Raw genomic sequence first — 24,660 nt, 5'->3', positions numbered from 1 at the left:
GTCTCTAATACTTTGTTATATGATAATTTTATCTTCGTTGGATTTATTGGATTTATAGGTTGTTAGTTTGATCTTAAATTATTTTAGTAGTAACTAAGAGATTCATTCTGTTATCAATTTTTTAATTTATTACTGTCAACAGGGAGACGTCCCTTTTACTATTTTGATATATTTCACATATGTTTTAAATAAATATTTTAACATTTATTTTTAGTGGTGATATCTTTGGCTAATAGCGCCCTCCCTTAAACCCCCTTTCCTAATCTTAGAGTTAAGTTTCTCTTGCTCAGCTTTGGTTATTTGGTGGAGCTTAGCTTCCTCTAAGAAAGCCTGTAATAGGCTTGTGGTTTCCCTGGAGTGTTCAACTTTCTTCCCATCATATAATGCCCCATAGTACCTTGCAAATGTGTCTACTATCTCTTGGGGGTGGGAAGTCAATTCCCCATCAGCCCGTTGGATAACTGGAATAGAAGCCAGCTGGTAGCTCTCTCTAATCTTTATGACTAAATATTTGTCAGGTTTGTTCACATATAACATATAGTTAGTTTTAACTTCTGGGCCAGCTTAACCGATTGTTCATTGAGAATACTTTTTAATTGCTGTCTCTTTTGTTGTAGGGAATGGAATGTAGTGTTTGCTTGCGTTCTTTTATGTTCGTCCTCCAAGGTCTTAATCTCAGTTTGTAATTGATCAGTGAGCACAGTTTGGCCCCTACTATACCTGGTCTTTTCTTTAATCAGTAAGCCACTTATAACTGTTTTGTGTGCAGCCCAAACTGGCATAGGGTTTAGCGTCGTGCCTAGATTTATATTCCAGTATTCTCCCATCTCTCTCAACACTCCCTGTTTTATCAGTGGATCTCTGAGGCAGGACGGATCAAAAGACCATGCTGGGATCCTCTTAGGATCTCTAACACCCTCCAATAGAATCTGAGTTATGGAATGGTCTGACCATGAGCAGGATTCTATTTTGGACGCGACCAAGACTGGCCTCAAGATTTGGCTGAGAAAAATATAATCTATCTTGGAGTAACTATGATATGCTGCTGAGAAAAATATAGTATCTTCGTAACCCCATGTAACGTATGCCAAGTATCTAATAATGTATGTGGCACTAGTTGCTTAAGTAAGTTTAGTGCTATTGTTTTAGATCTCTGTTGTTTCCTGGTTAGCCCAGGTAGGGCTACATAACATAAGGATTGGATGTCTACATTGAAATCCCCTGCCAAAATTATCCTGTTCTGGGACCAATTAGTCAGTAAATGTGAAATGTGTTGAAAAAAAAATCTTGCTTCTCGTTTGGAGCATATATATTACATAACAAGACTTCTACCCCCTGTATCTGACCGTACACCAATAGATAACGTCCCTCTCTATCAGCTATAGTTTTATCATGTACAAAATGTAAGGAGGAGTGAATCAACACTGATACCCCTCTTTTTTTAGTGTCAGTTGTCACGTGATAATGTTGTTTGTACTCTTTAGACCAATATTTTGGTATGTGCGGTTTCACAAAATGAGTTTCCTGGAGATAGATAATGTTGGACTGCAGTTTTTTATAATGTGTCATAGCTGTGCTCCATTTAATATCTGAGTTCAGGCCTCTCGCGTTATGCGATATAAGCCTAATGTTCGGAAGAGACATTATTAAGTAATGTGAGATGGCGGCCAGTGTGCTTCACAGGATATCTTATTACTTTCAGGCCTAACTTCCTGGCTATCAGCCTACCAAGACCAAACAGATCCTGCATTACATTATCTACCTTTAAGTTGTGTGTGTCCTGAGCATAAATTTTCATTTTAGCAAAGGATGGAGAAAGGGAGTTATCTACATCACAGTGACAATAAAAACAAGAACAAAAAAATAACAGTAAAAGTTTAAACATTGAAGACTGCGTATAAGCAGTCACCTTCTTAAAAAGTATAATGAAACATTTATACATATCAGTTTTAACTAAATAGGTGCAGTCGTGCCTTCTAAAGTTCTCTATAAACAATGTAGAACTTGTTAAAGTCTGGAAGCCAGGAACTTACACTAATATCTTCCACTTAATTCCTTTATCTAGAGGTATCCACATCATAGAATAAACAACACAGGGTATCCTCTAAGCGGCAAAAATCGTCTTATACAAAAAAACAGAACATTACTTAATCAAGTCTTAACTTTCTTACGTGCCACCCTGGACCAGTTGGATTTACGTGAATTTATCTGAAGATCATCAGAGACATTGGACAGGGCAGGAGTCTCTTCATGTTGAAGCTCTGGAACCTCCAGGTGTAACAGTTTACAGACCTCTGGAATATCCTGCCTGTCCCTGAGAGTTATCGTCTTGCCATCTTTAATAATATTCAGGGCAAATGGAAAGCCCCATCTGTAGGAGATGTCATTTTTCTGCAGTAGATATGTGAGTGGCCGCAGTGCCTGTCTGCGTTGCAGTGTTTTAAGGCAGAGATCTTGATAGAACTGTATCACTATTCCGTGATGTTTGAAGGTGGGTTTCTTCCTTGCCGCTGTAAGGATGCGTTCTGTATCAGGATAGCAGAGTAGTTTTATAAGAACATCTCTAGGCGGGCAATCTTCATGAGGCTTTGCCCTCAATGCTCTGTGGGCTCTCTCAATGGGAAAGTTCTTCTCCCTCTTTTCCCCAGTAATTGCTCTAAAAAGTTGCTGTAAATATCTAGATAAATCTTTTGCTCCTATTGATTCCGGCACTCCTTTAAGCTTTACGTTGTTCCTTCTATTCCTGTTTTCAATGTCTTCTATTTTGTCCTCGAGTTCCTGCAGTTGTTGTTGATGGGATGAGGTAACTTGTGCTAGTTTGATATATCATCTACCATGATGTCTTGCTTTTCCTCAAGAGTCTCTACTCTCTCCCCTAGATCTGATATGTCTTGCTTGATTTCTGTAAGACTGGCGGTAACCTTGGCATGAAGGCCATCAATTTTATCACATAATTTTTCGAAATTAATGGCAATATCTTGCTTTGAGACTAGAAGTTGTAAATCAGACTTAGTCACTGGAGTCAAATCTTTTATTGGAGATTGTGGTTCTGAGGGTATATCAGAGTCTCTGTCTGTATCCACATCTGGCTTTCCCACTGGCATATTGCCTTTAGCAGATTTTAGGTAGGACTCCATGACATTGGGTTTGTGAGTCTTATCAAGCCTAGGAAGCCTTTTTGAAGACATTGTTGCACAAGAAACAGGGTAGTACACAGTCTCTCTTGTTTCTGCTATTTATTCTCGCCTCAACCTTATAGGTTCCTCTTCACTTTCAGTAACACAGATCTATTGTGAGCAGAAGGCAAACCACAGGCAACCGCTTATAATGGGCTCACATATGTAATGGAAAACCTTCAGCTTAGCACTAAACTCTCAAACTGTGCTGCTATGATTCCCCCAAGAAGGCCCCAAGAAGGTCAACAGTATGCACGTTCCACTGCAGCGTGAGCAATAACAGATGCGTCACAGTATGTATCTTTACTTCCCAGTATATAGTTCATTATAATACCTCTTCAACATGACAATATTCCTTGTTTTAACCCACAATTCTCTACATGCCACTGTCAGTTCGGTTTTGTGTTCTGCCTTTAAAAGCAGGTTATCTTTACGCCACTCACAGCTCTTAGCATATCTTGTAATTAAGGCCCAGTTACCTCCACTCCCGCCTTTCTATATGTGTGGCCTCAGAGCTTTCCTATTGAAAAGGACAAGCGCCCCTCAAATGCAGCTTCCGCTACCAGTCAATCTCCTCCCGGCTATACCAGATCTTCCTGTCTGAGAACAGCCTCTGTTGACGGACAGCTCAGGAATGCAACGGGTGCTTACCCCGCTCTGCCTGTCTTCACCTCCTCATCCGAGCCAATGTCGGCTATTACTGAGTGCCACCTGTGTCTGCTATTGCAGTCCTTAAACACCTTTCTAAGTTAAGACTGCACCGAGCTCCAAGATTAAGCGTCCATCTTGGAGCTCCATTAGGCTCCGCCCTCACCATCCACATTTTTATAAGAGCTTTTAAACAGTATTACTTATTTTATTGTGAAACCACCGGTGGTATAGTAACTATTTAACTTTGATATATGTGTTAATAAATCAGTACATATTTTATTCTATAATAACTATCTCTGTGTTTTTTGCTATATAGCTTTATGCATGTCCCAGACATTTTTGAATTATTTTACTGTCTTTCTTGCAAAACCAGCCATTACAAGATTAGATATCTGATTCATTTTCTAAAAGTGCCGGAAATGCCCTCAAAATAGAGGGCATTGTAGATTTTTATTAAAAAAAAAAAGTTGTAATCTGGCCCTTTGTGTTTACATTTTTGAAATGCAGTTTGTCTCTGCATATTTCTCAAAAAACAGAATAGTTCAGCACCAGTGTCAAAATATGTGCTTGCTGCAGGGTCCACACTCCAAACCCTTAAAACATTTACGCCTAGATTTAGAGTTCTGCGGCCAAAGGGGTGCGTTAGCTACGCATGCTTTTTTCTGGCCGCACCTTTTAAATACCGCTGGTATTTAGAGTTCACAGAATGGCTGGGTTTTCAGTGCGTTAGGCTCCAAAAAGGGAGCGTAGAGGATAATTTAACGCCACTGCAACTCTCGATACCAGCAGTGCTTATGGACGCGGCCAGCTTCAAAAACGTGCTCGTGCAATGGGGCTGTTTGAGCTGAAAAAAAACCTAACACCTGCAAAAAAGCCACGTTCAGCTCCTAACGCAGCCCCATTGTTTTCTATGGGGAAACACTTCCTACGTCTGCACCTAACACCCTAACATGTACCCCGAGTCTACACACCCCTAGCCTTACACTAATTAACCTCTAATCTGCCGCCCCCGCTATCGCTGACACCTGATATTTTTTTTAACCCCTAATCTGCCACTCCATAAACCGCCGCTACTTACATTATCCCTATGTACCCCTAATCTGCTGCCCCTAACACCGCCGACCCCTATATTATATTAATTAACCCCTAATCTGCCCCCACAATGTCGCCTCCACCTGCCAACACTTATTAACCCCTAATCTGCCGACCGGACCGCGCCGCTATTATAATAAAGTTATTAACTCCTAATCCGCCTCACTCCCGCCTCAATAACCCTATAATAAATAGTATTAACCCCTAATCTGCCCTCCCTAACATCGCCGACACCTAACTTCAATTATTAACCCCTAATCTGCCGACCGAATCTCGCCGCTACTGTAATAAATGGATTAAACCCTAAAGTTAAGAACTATTTAATAGCTAAAATAGTTAAAATAATTACAAAATTACCTGTAAAATAAATCCTAACCTAAGTTACAATTAAACCTAACACTACACGATCAATAAATTAATTAAATAAAATACCTACAATTATCTACAATTAAACCTAACACTAGACTATCAATAAATTAATTAAATACAATATCTACAAATAAATACAATGAAATAAACTAACTAAAGTACAAAAAATAAAAAAGAACTAAGTTACAAAAAATAAAAAAATATTTCAAACATTAGAAAAATATTACAACAATTTTAAACTAATTACACCTACTCTAAGCCCCCTAATAAAATAACAAAGCCCCCCAAAATAAAAAAAATGCCCTACCCTATTCTAAATTAAAAAAGTTCAAAGCTCTTTTACCTTACCAGCCCTGAACAGGGCCCTTTGCGGGGCATGCCGCAAAGAATTCAGCTCTTTTGCCTGTAAAAAAAACACATACAATACCCCCCCCCCCAACATTACAACCCACCACCCACATACCCCTACCTACCACATACCAGCCGCATCTACAATCTTCTTTCTTCTTGAGCGCAGCGGAGCCATCTTCTTTCCAACCGACGTGGATCCAACCTCTTCAACCGACGCCTACTCGCTGAATGACGGTTCCTTTAAATGACATCATCCAAGATGGCGTCCCAGCCAATCGGAATTCAAGGGACGCCATCTTGGATGACATCATTTAAAGGAACCGTCATTCAGCAAGTAGGCATCGGTTGAAGAGGTTGGATCCGCGTCGGTTGGAAAGAAGATGGCTCCGCTCCGCTCCAGAAGAAAGAAGATTGAAGATGCGGCTTGATAGAAGACTTCATCCCGATGATGGACTTCCGACTTCAGCCTGATGATGGAGTTCTTCAGCCGCCGCTTGGATCCAGACTTCAGCCCGAGGATGGACATCACTCTTCAGCCCCCCGCTTGGGCTTGGATCAACACTTCCGAGGCTTGGATCAAGACTTCCGAGGACGGGATCAGTGAACCTGGTATGGTGAAGATAAGGTAGGAAGATCTTCAGGGGCTTAGTGTTATGTTTATTTAAGGGGGGTTTGGGTTAGATTAGGCGTATGTGGGTGGTGGGTTGTAATGTTGGGGGGGGTATTGTATGTGTTTTTTTTACAGGCAAAAGAGCTGAATTCTTTGGGGCATGCCCCGCAAAGGGCCCTGTTCAGGGCTGGTAAGGTAAAAGAGCTTTGAACTTTTTTGTTTTTTGAATCAAGATTTTTTTATTGAGGTGTTTCAACAACATGCAAGTAACAAATACAATACATATTTCGTAGAATTATAGCATGTATTCACTCATGACATATCATTTATCTATATGAAATATAACTAACATCTCAGATACCACCTCACCCTCATTTACCATAAAGAGGGAGAGTCAGGGACATTTTATGTGAGTACAAAGTATTTGAATCATAAGTCACATTTACCTCTTTTACATTTAGTTTCCTATGTTGAGACAAAATAAACTTTATGCTAATTAAACAACCTTGAAAACCTATACTTCTTATATAGTGATATTTTGTATGTAATAAAAGTGTATTCATTATCTAAGTCTTTACATAATAGAAGAAGTCAGTACAGGTATTTCCCATTAAAAACATGGGAACACCCTATAACAGTATGATAGGAGTAGCGGATAAACACAGCTTATGTGTTCACCTATTTAAGGGTGAATTCTATATAGAAAATGCTTCAGGCGCTTTCTTTTATTAATGAGATAATAAAATACAATAACCTATTGATAAAATAAATGTGTCTGATTATGGGAGAGACACTACTATTACATAAGACACTGGATAATATCCTTATATATATGCCTGGCTAAGCAGGGTCAATGAGCTTTCCTAGTGGAGACACAGCGCACATTAGTGCTTTTAGATAGGCTGGTGAGGGACCTCAATTCTGATGACAAGAGTCCAACCCTCCCTCGCCGGCTGAGGGTAGGGAAGGGCCCCTGAGTACACTAAGGACCACCAAAACATCCCTGCAGGGAACAACTAGATGGGTCTTTAACATCATCTATAGCAGTTACTATCTAAATAAGGCTGTTACATAAGTAGGACCAATATCAAAAGTTTCACCCCAAATACATCTGATATGGACATAGAATACTAACAATTATATATGAGTGCCTCAAGGGAGTTAAAGAAACTATATGTGTCAAGTGCACTGTTAACACACACACATACTGATAAACAAATTGGGCCCAGCCACATAACTCCAGGGTAAACATTTGCAAACTACAGGAAATCAAGCCACAAACGGTCAATATATATATTACCCTAGGCGCTTGGTGGAGGTGCAGAGGATTTAGTCAGCCTCAAGGCTTCCGTTTCTAATGTGAGGGAGACTTCTAACACACAAGTTCAACACAATACATAAAACTCTTGATGCTTATACCTAGAACGTTTAACATAAAAAATGTTGTGTGATAGCATAGAAAGTTTGGTTTTTAATGAGTGGCCAAGTCTCAGGTACTGTCCTGTTTATACGTGATAAAATAGGGGCAATGAAAAATATACTGCTATGAGCATTCCCACCCATCATCCAAATCCATTAGTGTTTACCTATATAGCTATGCAGTGTTGAATATATAATACCACGAATAAACCTCAAATCATATATACAAGACAGGCTATAAGCAAACTGTCCTGTTCCTCAAAACTATTCCATAGCAATTACAGTCAGCCAATATTAGTTTAATGAAACTGAAGCTCCCCTGCAAGTAGTTTAAACAAATTAATATCTATTGAATAGTTTCCAACTCACTAAGGCAAAGCATTATAGAACCGTGATACACTGTCTAACACGCTAGAATAAAACATTATAAGAACAACTGCATTAACTGAAGAAATAGATCAATATAAGTTGTAGTTATGTCAAAGGTAGTGTGAGGTTGCACCATTCATTCATCCGCTCTATGTCACACATTAGGAGTTAAAGCAGAAAGTTCAAAGTTCAGTTCCATCCATAATGTGTATCAGCTGTTGGTTCCAAGTACCTGAAAAAAAAGTAGTGCTGGAGTTCCCAGAGAAGACCTAAATCCATGTTCATGAGATGCGCAGAGAGATCAGGAGGAGATACAGGCAAATGACAGAGACTGCAAGATCACATCGTGCAGAGCAGACTGTAACCAGGCTATGACTCCCCTCTAGTGGTGATAAATATTTAATTACAACTGTTAGCAGAATATTTTAGAGGTGTTCGTTGAGCTCATAATACCCTTTGTAAAAATAGCAAAACGTTCAGCAAATACAATAAATGAGGGTAGTAAGAAGAAAGGGGGGTTATATTGCTATAATTTTATATATAAATCGAACCTGTTTACTTCTCAGTACATGAAACACTTTGAGAGTAAAACGGCACCCAGAAAATCTGTAGCAATAGAGAACAAAGCAAAGGATACCAAACCCCTATCAATGTCCACCTATAGTAACAGCTGGTGCCTGTGTGTCACTTGCAGGGAACCATGAGGTGCGCAAATATGAGAGTAATTGCCGGTAAGTCTAGACCAGGTAACCTGATAGGATCAGTCATGCAGTCACAATTCAGCCGGAGCTCTCTCAATCGGACCTTGTCCTATGCAGTGAAGGTAAGAGTGTTTATATGGACAAGTAATAGGTACCTCGTAATATAAAGTGACCTTTGAGAGGAAATTTCTCTGTTCCGGTTTTGAGGGTTATTTAAAACAGCTTACCCAATTCCGGCTCTCATGACGATACTTTTCTCTCTGACATGGTATGTTCCTATCTGCAAAGGGCTCTGGCTAAGTAAGCTTATATCCAGGTCTGATAGAGATACAAAGCAGGGCTTCAGCTGCGATCTCTGTATTGCGACCCAAACCGGATCACTCTGCTGTTTCCCTGATGTACTCTGATGAGCAATGGCTCCCAGTGAACTACTCCTCACACTAAGGGACAAAGACATCATCCGACTCCCATTCTCACCTAGGCTCTCTCCCACCGCAGGCTGTATCTCCTGGAGGTCGGCCGCCTCCTTGTCACAGAAGGTTAGTAGCTGGAGCGGTGATCTATCTGTAAGGAACCGATGAGTATTTAAGCTGTCGGCACATTTTCCCTCTAGCTCTTTAGCTTGTTGCTGCTCCGCTGGAACCATACATGCCTCCAGACCTCCTGCACTCACAGTTGTAATGTCATTGTCCCACGTGGGCGATGACCGTATAAGCTGGGAGAGACAATTGAATCTGTGGGTGATTTTTCCCTCAAGCTCCGTCAGAAGGGTCAACACTGTATAAGTAGAGTTCTCCATTATGAGTCTGATGCGGGTATGATAGCAAATACAAAGAGATACCACTGCTAGTAGCAATAGAACATGTATGTCTCCAAAGATGGCGGCTTATCCCATGTAGCTGGCTCTTTAGGCCCAAAGGTTAATTGAGCTGTTGCAGTGACTAATATCCTATTCCCTTGAGTTATAGTGTCCGCCCAGAATACTAGTACATTATCAAGAGAGATAGTATGATATAAGGCTCCTTATCGAACTTAATATAGCCATTTATTTGATCTAGCAGCAGGAGCTCTGTTAGAGCACGTCTTGCTGCTTCGGCTGCTAGCTCCGCCCTGAACTTTTTAAATTTAGAATAGGGTAGGGCATTTTTTTATTTTGGGGGGCTTTGTTATTTTATTAGGGGGCTTAGAGTAGGTGTAATTAGTTTAAAATTGTTGTAATATTTTTCTTATGTTTGTAAATATTTTTTTATTTTTTGTAACTTAGTTCTTTTTTATTTTTTGTACTTTAGTTAGTTTATTTCATTGTATTTATTTGTAGATATTGTATTTAATTAATTTATTGATAGTGTAGTGTTAGGTTTAATTGTAGATAATTGTAGGTATTTTATTTAATTAATTTATTGATCGTGTAGTGTTATGTTTAATTGTAACTTAGGTTAGGATTTATTTTACAGGTAATTTTGTAATTATTTTAACTATTTTAGCTATTAAATAGTTCTTAACTATTTAATAGCTATTGTACCTGGTTAAAATAAATACAAAGTTACCTGTAAAATAAATATAAATCCTAAAATAGCTATAATATAATTATAATTTATATTGTAGCTATATTAGGGTTTATTTTACAGGTAAGTATTTAGCTTTAAATAGGAATAATTTATTTAATAAGAGTTAATTTATTTAGTTAGATTTAAATTATATTTAACTTAGGGGGGTGTTAGTGTTAGGGTTAGACTTAGCTTTAGGGGTTAATCCATTTATTACAGTAGCGGCGAGATTCGGTCGGCAGATTAGGGGTTAATAATTGAAGTTAGGTGTCGGTGATGTTAGGGAGGGCAGATTAGGGGTTAATACTATTTATTATAGGGTTATTGAGGCGGGAGTGAGGCGGATTGGGGTTAATAACTATTATAGTAGCGGTGCGGTCCGCTCGGCAGATTAGGGGTTAATAAGTGTAGGCAGGTGGAGGCGACGTTGAGGGGGGCAGATTAGGGGTTAATAAATATAATATAGGGGTCGGCGGTGTTAGGGGCAGCAGATTAGGGGTACATAAGGATAACGTAGGTGGCGGCGCTTTGCGGTCGGCAGATTAGGGGTTAATTATTGTAGGTAGCTGGCGGCGACGTTGTGGGGGGCAGGTTAGGGGTTAATAAATATAATATAGGGGTCTGCGGTGTTAGGGGCAGCAGATTAGGGGTACATAAGTATAACGTAGGTGGCGGTCGGCAGATTAGGGGTTAAAAAAATGTAATCGAGTGGCGGCGATGTGGGGGGACCTCGGTTTAGGGGAACATAGGTAGTTTATGGGTGTTAGTGTACTTTAGAGCACAGTAGTTAAGAGCTTTATGAACCGGCGTTAGCCCAGAAAGCTCTTAACTACTGACTTTTTTCTGTGGCTGGAGTTTTGTCATTAGCCATGACTCTAAATACCGGCGTTAGAAAGATCCCATTGAAAAGATAGGATACACAAATGACGTAAGGGGATCTGCGGTATGGAAAAGTCACGGCTGGAAAGTGAGCGTTAGACCCTTTAATGACTGACTCTAAATATTGGCGGTAGCCCAAAACCAGCGTTAGGAGCCTCTAACGCTGGTTTTGACGGCTACCGCCCAACTCTAAATCTAGGCCTTAGAAAGTCCAGAATGCATCCGCACCATTCAATAATATAATTTATTTAGTACAAAACCATAATAAAAATGCAATATTTCGAACCACACAGGTCCTTAATGATGCATATACAGGTGCCTATACAGCTTACTCTTATACCCTTATTCGCAACTCTACCCCCATGACATCACATAATCAACATCAATACAAACATAATACAACATTGTCTATCCTTTATACACAAGTTACATATTAGAAAAATTATTTGATATTTTGGACAGGGATTACTATGTAAAATAAATTGAGCAACAATCAGCCAATAGAGAGATATATCTACCTGTCAATAGTAATCTTCTGCCCAAGATACGAGAGATAGACCTTTGTATCTCACAAGCCTTGGAGGGAGATATAATCACCAATGAGACCGCAAAGTGTTTAACAGTAACTAATTCCAGAATCCCAATATTTTATACACTGCCGAAAGTGCACAAGAATGTAAGAGAGCCCCCTGGAAGACCAATTGTCTTTGGGATAGGTTCTATTTTTTTTCCAATATTGCACTCTACCTTGACAAGATTTTGAGACCATTTGTAGAAAAATCAAATTCTTTTATTAAAGATACAAATGATTTTCTGGGCAAATTTCAATTATTGAATCTGCCATCAGGGAAATATACACTCTTTAGTTTGGATGTCTCAAGTCTTTACACGTTCATACCGCACTCTAGTGGGATAGAAGCAGTAGAATGCACATTGGCTCAATCTGAAATCAAACTGTCAACGGGAGATTGATTTTATTCTGAAACTACTAGATATTGTCTTGTATTGTAATTTGTTCCTATTTCAGGATCAATACTTTCTATAATTACAGGGTACTGACATGGGTTCCAATGTCGCCCCAACCTATGCCAACATATTCATGAATATTTTTGAAGAGCACTATGTTTATAAGAGTCCATTGTTTATTCAATATGGCGCACAAATGGTGGCGCTATAATAATGATATTTTTGGCATATGGCTGGAGACGTCGGGACCCTGTTGGATTTTGTTTCCTCCCTTAATCAAGCCCCAAAACAAATCAAGTTTTCTATTGAATACAGTGAGGAAAGGATACATTTTTTAGACACTACAGTGTACAAAGATAATGGGAATTTGTAGACAGATTTGTACAGGAAAACAATTGACCGTAATAACCTGCTGAATTATGATAATGCTCATCCCAGTTCTCTGAAAAACTTACGACCCAGAAGTCAACTATTGAGTGTAAAGAGAATTATAACACACAAATAAATGGTAAATAATAGATTGGAGGAGATGTCCAAATTATTTAGAGAGATGGGGTACCCTAATGATTTGATTGAGAGAGAAAAGGAATCAATACTACAAATGCCTGATTATAATTTAACTAATGTGAATAAAAAAGCTTATAGGGACAGAGTGTTTTTTGTAACTCAATACAATAGACAGAGTAAGAAGATTATACAGACAATTCAAAAATATTGAAATGTTTTGAAATATAGTAACCCTGAGATAGTGGAATTCCAAAATCCCCCTATAACAGCATTCAAGATGCCTAGAAACATTAGAGACCAACTAATTAGATCTGATTTGGGTTTGAAGAAAAGAAACAGACAAACATACTTAGACCCCAATAGAAACGGTTGCTTCCCCTGCCTTGGATGTAGTAACTGCAAAAATCTCATTAAAGGGTCTTGCTTCTGTCATCCCTGAAAAGGCAAGAAATTTATGATTGATGGCTTTTTCACTTGCAACACAGAGTATGCAGTTTATATTTTAAAATATCCATGTGCCAGACTTTATGTAGGTGAGACGATCAGGCAAGTCCATGACAGGATCACGGAACATAAATCAAATATTAGAACTGCCTACGACAAATTTCCTGTTGCATGTCACTTTAAGGAGGCTGGGCATACAGTGAGCCAGCTTAGATATAAGCTTATTGAGCATGTACCAATTGACAGATGAAGGGGTGACAGGGTTAAAAAACTGAAGCAGAGAGAGGCATTCTGGATCTACCATTTAGAGACCAGGATACCTCAAGGAATGAATAGGGATTGGGATCTCTCTATATTTTTATAGATACATTTATACATATGTAGTAATTTAGTCATAAATATAACTAAGGTGTAACAAATATATCAAATAATTTGTCTAATATGTAACTTGTATATAAAGGATTGATAATGTTGTATTATGTTGCTATAAATTAACAATTGCAATAGTATCTTTAATGAATCACCTGTATTGATTTTGTGATGTCATGGGGTTGGAGTTGTGAATAAGGGTATAAGAGTAAGCTGTATAGGCACCTGTATATGCATGATTAAGGACCTGTGTGGTTCAAAAAGTTGCATTTTTATTATGCTTTTGTACTAAATAAATTATATTATTGAATGGTGCGGCCGCTTTCTGGACTTTCTGTCTCTGCATATTTGTTATGATTAAACATTTTGTGAGGTTGTCAATGTCATAGTATTCCTATATAAAGTAAATAAAAATATTCACATGATAGAGTAGACTGTTGTGGTATTTTTTTATTTTTTATTTTTAATCCTGTCATTGTACATCAAAGAGGTACTTTTTTATGGATCAGTTACAAATGAAAAAAATGTATCACAAATATATAATATTATCAATATAAATAACCTATCCTAAAAAAAAAATGTCCACTATACTTATACACTATGTTTCTGTTCAAATGTCTTATTAGCCATTAAATGGATATTAAACAGTGCTCCTTTGGTAAAAACAAATATGTTAAATCGAAGTAAACATAAAAAGAAACAGATTGTGTTAAAAGAACAGCGAATAACTTATTTGTTTTCTTACAAAATGAACACTTAGAAATTCTTAATGTAGCCCCTGCCCCAAGAGTGAAAAGAGACATATTGGCAACTTAGGTGCAGAAAAGGAACAGAGAGGCAGCACATCCAAAAGGGAAACCTAAATTGTAGAGAGCAACGTTTCTGGGCTTCTGCCCCTTTCTCAAGCCTATTGGCAACTTAGGTTATATTCTTGCTGATCTGAGAATGAGCAAATGTGAATCCCTGTTATCTAATTTATTCACTATACAATAATCAATCTCATGTTACTCTCGGAGTCAGCACTGATTGGCTAAAATGCAAGTCTGTCAAAAGAACTGAAATAAGGGGGCAGTTTGCAGAGGCTTAGATACAAGGTAATAACAGAGGTAAAAAGTATATTAATATAAAAGTGTTGGTTATGCAAAACTAGGGAATAGGTAATAAAGGGATTATTTATCTTTTAAAGCAATAAACATTCTGGTGTATACTGTCCCTTTACCAACACGAGTTTCTTGGGCTATCTGTGAAATTATTTTTTTCCAAATTACACCTTTTAATTGGCAGAAATAATTTGGAATTTGTGATCACTAAAAATCTACGGCTGATAGCAGAAGATGAACATTCAAGCTCAATATTGTCAAATTGTTTGGTTTGGGTGGGCTTTGGCAAATGTTAGGCTTGTTTTAGCATTATTCTCTGCTAAAAGGGTTAAAAAACACTGACTTATGGGAGTTCAAAATATCTTAAATTATGGAGATTTGGTATTGAAAAAAAATCAATTCTCCCAAACAAATCTAGGAACATAAGAACCAACCCCTTCTGATCTTGATGGCCTTTAAAATACTGAACCAGTATACTTTAAAAAAATGTTTTAAAAATGTAATGATCTGTATCTGTACCTTGCACTCTGGATTATCTCACACAATAGAAAGTAGAACATTTACATATTTCTAGTTTTATTTTTTTAACACGGTTTAAAAGCCCTCAGGAATAGTATAAGAGAATGCAGCCACTGCAAAAATGTACAGCTCATGCTCTATATCAGTGTTTTTCAACCAGTGTGCCGTGGCACACTAGTGTGCCGTGAGAGATCCTCAGGTGTGCCATGGCAGACTGACAACAGTGTGACATTTTTTAAACTTTGCTTGTTTTTTACTCCCAGTGCAGGGGTAGTTTGTAGGAGGCATGGCGTAACAGCACAATACATACAGTATGTGTGTTTGTATGTATGTATATATATATATATATATATATATATATATATATGCTGTATTAGGCTACAATGTGTGATTTTTTTAACATTTTGGGATGGTGGTGTGCCACAGGATTTTTGTAATGTAAAAAAGTGTGCCACAGCAAAAAAAAGGTTAAAAATCACTGCTCTATATTGTTCCCTCTAAACTGAAGTGCACAGCAATAATTGTAAAGTAGACAACAATAATACAGATTGGTGAATGCCAACTGCTTCTGTCACTGTGTACATGAAAAAGTCAACTCCAAAATGGCGACGCCCAGTGTGAAGATGCAAAGTTTCACTAACCAGCACTTGTAAAGGGTTAAAATAAGTGAACAACTTTGAAGAGAGATGCGGGCACAAGAGGAAAAGCAATAGCATGGTAAGTAGTAACCAAAGTAAAGTAGCTTAAACTATACAACTATCTGTTGTGTTTCAATATAAAATTGAATAATACCAAAATAAATTGTGCCTGGTTTTATAGATACAGAGATGAGCTATACTATAAGCCACTATCTAGTTATATAGCACAGTAGGCAGCTAATTTGAGTAATAGTGCTATCAACTAAATTTTCTTTAGAACAGTCTATTTAAACATGTAAGCATTATCACACAGAAAGATTTATTGCTGAAAAAAATACATTTTGTGAATATATTCTTTTGATCAGTTCTCTCTCACTGGAGCCAACTATTTAGTTAAAAAAATGCATGCTGCACATCTTTATCTGAGCTAAATCTCAGTCAGATGCATAAAGGGAACCCTACTGCTAAAAAAATTGTAACAGCTGCCTGCTATTAATAGTGATGCTGAATTAAATTTCAACCATACATACTTTCTGATAGGTATTTTTGATAAAATTGTTAAGTAGTATTATACATATTATTTTATTGGACATCATATATTAAGGAATATAGGAAAGAAGAAAAAAAAGGGAAATACTATATCAAATTATTAGACTAAATAAAAGCACAAGGTAACTAGCAGTACTTTAGAGGCCCTTAAATCACTCAGCAAGACATTAATAACCGAATGTTAATAGTTTAGAATTACAATGTGTTAATTGTATCTAATTTGTATACATAATGGGCTCCAGGTACTAAGCAGTCAGCGAGCTGCCCTCTAATATTTTCACGTCAAAACTCGCACAGTAAAATGTACAAAGCCATCAACTATGTCCAAACCTGCAGTTTAAAACTTGCGAGCATACTTTTCTGCCAATCCTCGCTACCACTCTATTTTTCAATGCAAATAGACAGATTTGACAAAGAACTCACAATAATGCTAATGTACTAATAAATCTATTTATCTATTTATACATTTTTCACTACCACCTCGTGATTTTTGCCTCCCCACCTTTTAGGTGGCGGGTAAGGTACAATACAATAGGAAAGTCAAAGTAGACGCCAGTCTAGACCTATAAAAAAGGCTGTAAACTATAATTGTACTTACATTCTTTATTTTTAGAGCTATGGAGACACTTCTGTATTTGTTTCTTCTACGTGTGATTCAAATCCGGTCTAGAAGACACAATGATGATGAAAATGTCGCTAATCGATTAGTAAGATGAAGAAGACGTTGTGTTCCCCATTTATTCCTTCCACAAGTTGGTTTGTACGGGCCTTTAAATATTCGGTGGAATAAATATTCATAAAAGTCAATAATCATATCAATCAAAACTACATTTTTTTGATGAGAAAAGTGTGGATTATTGGATTTTGAAGTCTGGGAATCCGATCCAGATGAAGTAATATCAAATTTGTAAATTGAATTTTGCAAAAAGAACGCAGAGAATGAACTGATCCAAAATTTTTGAGCAATAATATAGCACTTTTATAGTTACTGAATTCTATTCCCGCAACTACCATGACATTTGTGACACCTTGCTGGTCACGTGTTAATAATTGGCCATACAATGCTCCAGACATTTAAGTACATTAGATTAGTCGCGGCGAGCGAGGCGTCAAATTTATCAATCATCCACCACTGCTCGTTGCGGGGTAGACGTGTCTATTTCAGAGTGTTTTTTTAGTACATAGTGACCGCGGACACCAATTCCGCTTGCATCCGACGAGGAGTGGCTCCATCTTGAAGACATCAGACGTGGAGCATCCTTCCTGGCCGACAGACTAATGAAGGTTCCTTTAAATGACGTCATCCAAGATGGCGTCCCTTGAATTGTGATTGGCTGATAGAATTCTATCAGCCAATCAGAATTAAGGTAGGAAAAATCCTATTGGCTGATCCAATGAGCCAATAGGTTTGAGCTCGCATTCTATTGGCTGTTCCAATCAGCCAATAGAATGCGAGCTCAATCCTATTGGCTGATTGCAAGAGCCAATAAGATTTGTCCTACCTTAATTCCAATTGGGTGATAGAATCCTATCAGCCAATCAGAATTCAAGGGGCGCCATCTTGGATGACATCATTTAAAGGAACCTTCTTTCGTCGTTAGTCCGTCGGCAAGGAAGGATGCTCCGCGTCGGATGTCTTCAAGATGGAGCCGCTCCTCATCGGATGGAAGAAGATAGAAGATGCCGCTTGGATGAAGACTTCTGCCCGGCTGGGTGAAGACGGCTCAAGGTAGGGTAGCACTCTCAGGAAGCTGTGCTGTCTCCAGAGTCACAGGCAGTTAACCCCAGACAAGCCTGGGTGCAAGGTCCATAGAGAAAATTACAAAATAAAATAGGGACCCAGGATTTGGAAGAGACCTTGACGTGGTACCTGGGCTTGTCCCATTTGACCAGCTGCGGTAACTGAGGCCTAGATTTGGAGTTTGGCGGTAGATGGGCTGTTAACGCTCCGCGGGCTTTTTTCTGGCCGCAGCATAAAATTAACTCTGGTATCGAGAGTTCAAACAAATGCTGCGTTAGGCTCCAAAAAAGGAGCGTAGAGCATTTTTACCGCAAATGCAACTCTCGATACCAGAGTTGCTTACGGACGCGGCCAGCCTCAAAAACGTGCTCGTGCACGATTCCACCATAGGAAACAATGGGGCTGTTTCAGCTCCTAACGCAGCCCCATTGTTTCCTATGGGGAAACACTTCCTACGTCTGCACCTAACACTCAAACATGTACCCCGAGTCTAAACACCCCTAACCTTACACTTATTAAGACCTAATCTGCCGCCCCCGCTATCGCTGACCCCTGCATATTATTATTAACCCCTAATCTTCCGCTCCGTACACCGCCGCAAAATACGTTATCCCTATGTACCCCTAATCTGCTGCCCCTAACACCGCCGACCCCTATATTATATTTATTAACCCCTAATCTGCCCCCCACAACGTCGCCGCCAGCTACTTACAATAATTAACCCCTAATCTGCCGACCGCAAAGCACCGCCACCTACGTTATCCTTATGTACCCCTAATCTGCTGCCCCTAACACCGCCGACCCCTATATTATATTTATTAACCCCTAATCTGCCCCCCTCAACGTCGCCGACACCTGCCTACACTTATTAACCCTAATCTGCCGAGCGGACCTGAGCGCTACTATAATAAAGTTATTAACCCCTAATCCGCCTCACTAACCCTATCATAAATAGTATTAACCCCTAATCTTCCCTCCCTAACATCGCCGACACCTAACTTCAATTATTAACCCCTAATCTGACGACCGGAGCTCATCGCTACTATAATAAATGGATTAACCCCTAAAGCTAAGTCTAACCCTAACACTAACACCCCCCTAACTTAAATATAATTTAAATCTAACGAAATTAATTAACTCTTATTAAATAAATTATTCCTATTTAAAGCTAAATACTTACCTGTAAAATACATCCTAATATAGCTACAATATAAATTATAATTATATTGTAGCTATTTTAGGATTAATATTTATTTTACAGGCAACTTTGTAATTATTTTAACCAGGTACAATAGCTATTAAATAGTTAAGAACTATTTAATAGTTACCTAGTTAAAATAATAACAAAATTACCTGTAAAATAAGTCCTAACCTAAGTTATAATTAAACCTAACACTACCCTATCAATAAATTAATTAAATAAACTACCTACAATTACCTACAATTAACCTAACACTACACTATCAATAAATAAAATAAATACAATTGCTACAAATAACTACAATTACATTATTGGCAGCAGATTAGGGGTACATAAGGATAACGTAGGTGGCGGCGCTTTGAGGTCGGCAGATTAGGGGTTAATTATTGTAAGTAGCTGGCGGCGACGTTGTGGGGGGCAGATTAGGGGTTAATAAATATAATATAGGGGTCGGCGGTGTTAGGGGCAGCAGATTAGGGGTACATAGGGATAACGTAGGTTGCGGCGGTGTACGGAGCGGAAGATTAGGGGTTAATAATAATATGCAGGGGTCAGCGATAGCGGGGGCAGCAGATTAGGGGTTAATAAGTGTAAGGTTAGGGGTGTTTAGACTCGGGGTACATGTTTGAGTGTTAGGTGCAGACGTAGGAAGTGTTTCCCCATAGGAAACAATGGGGCTGCGTTAGGAGCTGAACGCTGCTTTTTTGCAGGTTTTATAGGGGTCGGCGGTGTTAGGGGCAGCAGATTAGGGGTACATAAGGATAACGTAGGTGGCGGCGCTTTGCGGTCGGCAGATTAGGGGTTAATTATTGTAAGTAGCTGGCGGCGACGTTGTGGGGGGCAGGTTAGGGGTTAATAAATGTAATACAGGGGTCGGCGGGGTTAGGGGCAGCAGATTAGGGGTACATAAGTATAAAGTAGGTGGCGGTCGGAAGATTAGGGGTTAAAAAATTTTAATCGAGTGGCGGCGATGTGGGGGGACCTCGGTTTAGGGGTACATAGGTAGTTTATGGGTGTTAGTGTACTTTAGAGCACAGTAGTTAAGAGCTTTATGAACCGGCGTTAGCCCAGAAAGCTCTTAACTCCTGCTATTTTCCGGCGGCTGGAGTTTTGTCGTTAGATGTCTAACGCTCACTTCAGACACGACTCTAAATACAGGCGTTAGAAAGATCCCATTGAAAAGATAGTATACGCAATTGACGTAAGGGGATCTGCGGTATGGAAAAGTCGCGGCTGAAAAGTGAGCGTTAGACCCTTTAATCACTGACTCCAAATACCGGCGGTAGCCTAAAACCAGCGTTAGGAGCCTCTAACGCTGGTTTTCACGGCTACCGCTGAACTCTAAATCTAGGCCTGAGTCTTCCAGTTTTGCTTTTAATCTTAGCTGTAAGCTTGTAAGTGAGTGCTGGACTTTCTCTGTGTGTTGTATTATTTTTTTTGTAATTTTTCCTATGGGCCTTGCACCCAGGCTTGTCTGAGGTTAACTGCTTGTGACTCTGGAGACAGCACAGCTTCCTGAGAGTGCTATATATATGGGATGTGTACCAAGTCCAGTCTGAGAGTGCAGTCCCCTTCCGTGTTTATATATATATATATATACATATATATATACAGGGAGTGCAGAATTATTAGGCAAATGAGTATTTTGACCCCATCATCCTCTTTATGCATGTTGTCTTACTCCAAGCTGTATAGGCTCGAAAGCCTACTACCAATTAAGCATATTAGGTGATGTGCATCTCTGTAATGAGAAGAGGTGTGGTCTAATGACATCAACACCCTATATCAGGTGTGCATAATTATTAGGCAACTTCCTTTCCTTTGGCAAAATGGGTCAAAAGAAGGACTTGACAGGCTCAGAAAAGTCAAAAATAGTGAGATATCTTGCAGAGGGATGCAGCACTCTTAAAATTGCAAAGCTTCTGAAGCGTGATCATCGAACAATCAAGCTTTTCATTCAAAATAGTCAACAGGGTTGCAAGAAGCGTGTGGAAAAACCAAGGCGCAAAATAACTGCCCATGAACTGAGAAAAGTCAAGCGTGCAGCTGCCAAGATGCCACTTGCCACCAGTTTGGCCATATTTCAGAGCTGCAACATCACTGGAGTGCCCAAAAGCACAAGGTGTGCAATACTCAGAGACATAACCAAGGTAAGAAAGGCTGAAAGACGACCACCACTGAACAAGACACGCAAGCTGAAACGTCAAGACTGGGCCAAGAAATATCTCAAGACTGATTTTTCTAAGGTTTTATGGACTGATGAAATGAGAGTGAGTCTTGATGGGCCAGATGGATGGGCCCGTGGCTGGATTGGTAAAGGGCAGAGAGCTCCAGTCCGACTCAAACGCCAGCAAGGTGGAGGTGGAGTACTGGTTTGGGCTGGTATCATCAAAGATGAGCTTGTGGGGCCTTTTCGGGTTGAGGATGGAGTCAAGCTCAACTCCCAGTCCTACTGCCAGTTTCTGGAAGACACCTTCTTCAAGCAGTGGTACAGGAAGAAGTCTGCATCCTTCAAGAAAAACATGATTTTCATGCAGGACAATGCTCCATCATATGCGTCCAAATACTCCACAGCGTGGCTGGCAAGAAAGGGTATAAAAGAAGAAAATCTAATGACATGGCCTCCTTGTTCACCTGATCTGAACCCCATTGAGAACCTGTGGTCCATCATCAAATGTGAGATTTACAAGGAGGGAAAACAGTACACCTCTCTGAACAGTGTCTGGGAGGCTGCACGCAATGTTGATGGTGAACAGATCAAAACACTGACAGAATCCATGGATGGCAGGCTTTTGAGTGTCCTTGCAAAGAAAGGTGGCTATATTGGTCACTGATTTGTTTTTGTTTTGTTTTTGAATGTCAGAAATGTATATTTGTGAATGTTGAGATGTTATATTGGTTTCACTGGTAAAAATAAATAATTGAAATGGGTATATATTTGTTTTTTGTTAAGTTGCCTAATAATTATGCACAGTAATAGTCACCTGCACACACAGATATCCCCCCTAAAATAGCTATAACTAAAAACAAACTAAAAACTACTTCCAAAACTATTCAGCTTTGATATTAATTAGATTTTTGGGTTCATTGAGAACATGGTTGTTGTTCAATAATAAAATTAATCCTCAAAAATACAACTTGCCTAATAATTCTGCACTCCCTGTATATACATATACAGACGTGGACTCCTTGCCCAGTGTGCTTAGAGGAATGTGGCTGCAACTCACTGACGAGGCCCATAGGAGGCCGAAACGATCGTCTGGGGTTGTCATGTTCCTTGTTCAGAGGAGAATTGCCTGGTATTTCGGGGCTGGACTGACCTTACTTGGCAGGATCAGACTGATATACTTCAGGAAAGTTTTCTTCTGTGAAAAGCACACTGGTCTAAAAGAGGCTGCTTCCGGGTGGTAAATCGCCATAGAACAAGCCACTGAGCTGTTTTTCGTTCCTGATAGAGCGCTTCTCTCTTTGTATGCAATATATATATATATATATATATATATATATATATAAAATATCTATTTATAAATGATTAAACATATTCCCCTATGTGAAGACCATTGGAATGTGAAAAATGTACAGTAAATACATTGTTAAAAACCTAATTAAATATAAAATTACATAAATATGTTTTTACATATTTTCAGCTACTTGACTGCAAAGGGCTTCAATGCACATATATATATGTCTACACGTGAATTTATATGTACAATATGTATTTACAGACATATATACATATATAAATACAAAAATACATAATACATCTGCACACACACCCTTATATATATATATATATATATATATATATATATATATATATATATATATATATATATATATACACATACATACACACACACACACACACATGTATGTATCTCTATGTTAAATCCCTCTGTATGCCTTTTTTATTTTCTAACACCTGAGACATAATATCTTTGAGCCCTTATAACTTTTTATAACATTTTTAAAAAAAAAATAATTTTATTAGATGATGATATTATAAGTTTAACTGTATTTTTGTATGTATTTCTGATGTTTTTGTGCAACTTTTTTTTAACCTTACAGTTAACCAGAAGTCTGAAGTCATGCTATCTTGGTGTGCGTTAAATTCAATTACACTTGAGCGAACGCGTTTACATTCAACTTGTAATACTCATGCTACTTTTGACTTGTGCAAAGAGCTGCGGTAAACCTCTTTTTGCCGGCAACAACAGTTAGCATGCCACTTGTAATCTAGCCCTAGAAATTATCTCACGGTATTTTTATTCCTCTGAACAGTCAAGATTATCTTTGCTACTATTGTATTATTTAAACATTTGTAGTAGATATCTGTTTACTTCTTTTTTGCACAGTTGTTTCCATAATTAGAACTAATTTGAAAAAAGCGTTTCATTTTTTTAATTTAGAAGAAAACCAAAAAACACAAAATGATGCATAGCAGTGCTAGAAAAAAAGGATAATTTATATGTAAATATAAGTTTAAATAGGGATACATAGCAATAAAACATAAATAAAGCATTTATATCTAAAAGAAAATGGGTGATTATTTCATTAATATTATATTGTTTTTTTTTATTGTATGTAAAGTATTTTTATGTATTGCCTGTTATGAAAATATTATGCATGAAATGTATTACATTTTTTTTACACTTACCTTGCTTTTTTGGATCAAAGAAATGCAAGTCTAAAAAAAGTAGGACAAAGCAAAATCATTTAAGGAACTGATTATCATACTGTAACGTTACAAAAAAATCCTGTTAAAATCTCTAAATAAAGAGTAACATGTGAAGAATATTTAAACAGCACATTGGAAGTTAGAGAACGCACAAAGTAGATTTTGCTTGGAGGTGATAAAAGTATTCTAAATATAATTTGCATAAAGACAGGCAAATTAGTGTTTAAACAAATTTTTAAGAATTCTATTAAAACTTTAATTCTCTTTTTTTTTATTTTATGGTTGTTGATTGTTTTACAGTTTTAAATTGTGAAGGTTCACTTTAAACTGTTAATTCAGGTGCATCCTAAAGGGTTTTTCATGAGGTCCAATTTGCATGTTTTGTCTTGCCTCAAGGATTATTGAAAGACTGAATAATTAAAAAAGCAATATGCCCAGTATTCTGTACAAAATTATAGTGTGTCCTAAATAGCTCTATATAGTGCTCTATTCCAGCCTGTTAAAGAGCTATTTTGCACAGATTGTGTTTTTTTTAACTTTATTAGAGGCCATTTCATTGTATTAGCAAATCAAATTTTACTAAATAATTGAGATAATTTCTGATGACTTTGCATTGTTTTAAAATATTTTATATTTGAGAGCTGTGATCAAATTCATTAGAAAACATTTGTACCAGTTTTGTTTATTTTTCTTTATTTATTTTTTAATTCTGCTTTTGTTTTAATTTGAATGGAATAACCACACTCTTTAAAAAAAACTATTACGGTAGATTTCACATAGCCTT

This window comes from Bombina bombina, chromosome 2 (genome assembly GCF_027579735.1).
Source record: "Bombina bombina isolate aBomBom1 chromosome 2, aBomBom1.pri, whole genome shotgun sequence".
NCBI classification, from domain to species: domain Eukaryota; kingdom Metazoa; phylum Chordata; class Amphibia; order Anura; family Bombinatoridae; genus Bombina; species Bombina bombina.
The sequence above is the reverse complement of the archived record's forward strand: the minus strand, read 5'-3'. Positions refer to the sequence as shown.